The 2,778-nt window shown below is 40.9% G+C and overlaps 1 non-coding gene across 1 annotated transcript; it reads right to left on the reverse strand.

Moving 5' to 3' along the window:
- Nucleotides 1–406: 406 nt before the first annotated feature.
- Nucleotides 407–512, reverse strand: LOC128049089 (U6 spliceosomal RNA). Its single transcript, XR_008199461.1, has one exon. It is a non-coding gene; the product is annotated as a U6 spliceosomal RNA (small nuclear RNA).
- Between the last annotated feature and the right edge of the window lie 2,266 nt (nucleotides 513–2,778).

Below are 2,778 nucleotides of genomic sequence, written 5' to 3' on the forward strand. Positions count from 1 at the left end.
GGCTACAAAGAGTTGGACATGACTGAGCGACTGAACTGAACTGAACTGAACCCTAATGGACATATTATTGAAAAAGTTCCTGTGATGGGAATTCAGCTTCTGTCCTGAAGTAGGCCTTTTAAAGAATCTGCTTAAGAAAAAAAAAAAAAAAGGTGTCTCTCCCAACAAAGACTATCCAATAAGAACAATATAAAAATTTCTACGTATCTGTATTAATCTCCTCAAGTTGCTATATAGAATGGGTGGCTTGAGCAACAGACATTTATTTTCTCAAAGTTCTGGAGGCAAAAATTCCATAATCAAGGTGCCAGCAAGTTTGGTTTCTGGTAAGATCATTCTTATTACCTTGCAGATAGCTGCCTCCTCCTCCTCCTCCTTCTTCTTTTAAAGTGTTGATCTTGTTTTTAAAAATATGGAACATTTCATGAATTTGTGTGTCATCCTCATGCAGGGGCTATGCTCATCATTTCTGTACAGTTCCAATTTTAATATATACTGCCAAAATGAGCACTGTAGCTGCCTTCTTGATATCTTCTCACATAGCCTTTCCTCTATACACACATGGAAAGAGGGAGCTCTCTGGTGTCCTTCTTATAAGGGCTCCACAAGTATGGCCATTATCAGACCCTATTTCCAATTACAGTCACATTGGGTGTTAAGATTTCAACATATGAATTTAGAGGGGACACGGTTCAGTCCATAACAATATTACTAAATGAATGCTATAAAAAATAAAAAAGCTCACTGCATATCATACTGTCCAGATGAGAATCACTGTTAGTAGTTTCTTTCTGTTCATACTTTCCACCGTCCAGACACAAATGTACAATATAAATTAGACTGTTGTTGTTGAGTCACCTAGTCATGTCCAACTCTTTGTGACCCTATGGAGTGTAGCCTGCCAAGTGCCCCTGTCCATGGGATTCTCCAGGCAAAAATACTGGAGTGGATTGCTATGCCCTCTGCCAGGGGATTTTCAGAACCCAGGGATCAAACCCACATTTCTTATGTCTTCTGCATTGGCAGGAGGGTTCTTTACCACTAGTGCCACCTGAGCAGCAGTTCACACTACACGTATTGTTGTTCATTTGCTCGGTTGTGTCTGAATCTTTGTGACCCCATGGACTACAGCACGCCATCTTCCCTGTCTTTCACCAACTCCTGGAGCTTGCTCAAACTCATGTCCATTGAGTCGGTGATGCCATCCAACCATCTCAACCTCTTTCATCCCCTTCTCCTCTTGCCTTCAATCTTTCCCATCATCAAGGTCTTTTCTAATGAAATGGCCCTTCGCATCAGGTGGCCAAAGTATTGATTCAGCATCAGTCATTCCAATGATATTCAGGGTTGATTTCCTTTAGGATTAACTGATTTGATCTCCTTGCAGTCCAAGGGACTCTCAAGATTCTTCTCCAACACCACAATTCAAAAGCATCAATTCTTCGGTCCTCAGCCTTCTTTATGGTGAAACTCCCACATCCATACATGACTACTGGAAAAACCATAGCTTTGGATAGACAGACCTTTGACAGCAAAGTAATGTCTCTGCTTTTTAATACACTGTCTAGGTTTGTCATAGCTTTTCTTCCAAGGAGCAAGTGTCTTTTAATTTCATGGCTGCAGTCACCATCTGCAGAGCTTTTGGAGCCCAAGGAAATAAAGTCTGTCCTTGTTTCCATTGTTTCTCCATCTATTTTCCATGAAGTAATGGGACTGGATGCCATGATCATTGTTTATTGAATGTTGAGTTTTAAACCAGCTTTTTCACTCTCCTCTTTCATCTTTATCTTTAGACTCTTTAGTTCCTCTTTTCTTTCTGCCGTAAGAGTGGTGTCATCTGCATATCTGAGGTTCTTGATATTTCTCCCAGCAATCTGATCCCAACTTGTGCTTCATCCAGCCCAGCGTTTCTCCTGATGCACTCTGCATATAAGTTAAATAAGCAGGGTGACAATATACAGCCTTGACATACTCCTTTCCCAATTTGGAACCAGCGTGTTGTTCCATGTCCAGTTCTAAGTGTTGCTTCCTGACCTGCATACAGATTTCTCAAGAGGCAGGTCAGGTGGTCTGGTATTCCCATCTCTTGAAGAATTTTCCACAGTTTGTTGTGATCCACACAGTCAAAGGCTTTGGCATAGTCAATGAAGCAGAAGTAGATGTTTTTCTGGAACTCTCTTGCATTTTTGATGATCCAACAGATGTTGGCAATTTGATCTCTGGTTCCTCTGCCTTTTCTAAATCCAGCTTGAACATCTGGAAGTTCACAGTTCATGTACTGTTGAAGCCTGGCTTGTAGAATTTTGAGCATTACTTTGCTAGCGTATGAGATGAGTGCACTGCGTGGTAGGTTGAGCATTCTTTTGCATTGCCTTTCTTTGGGATTGGAATGAAAACTGACCTTTTCCAGTCCTGTGTCCACTGCTGAGTTTTCCAAATTTGCTGGCATATTGAGGGCAGCACTTTCACAGCATCATCTTTTAGGATCGAAATAGCTCAGCTGGAATTCTATCACCTCTACTAGTTTTGTTTGTAGTGATGCTTCCTAAGGCCCACTTGACTTTGCACTCCAAGGTGTCTGGCTGTAGGTGAGTGATCACATCATCATGGTTAGCTGGTCATTAAAATCGTTTTTGTATAGTTCTGTGTATTTTTTCCACATCTTCTTAATATCTTCTGCTTGTCTTAGGTCCATACCATTTCTGTCCTTTATTGTGTCCATGCTTGCATGAAATATTTCCTTGGTATCTCTAATTTTCTTGAAGAGATCTCTAGTTT

Source organism: Budorcas taxicolor, chromosome 5 (genome assembly GCF_023091745.1).
Source record: "Budorcas taxicolor isolate Tak-1 chromosome 5, Takin1.1, whole genome shotgun sequence".
NCBI lineage: Eukaryota > Metazoa > Chordata > Mammalia > Artiodactyla > Bovidae > Budorcas > Budorcas taxicolor.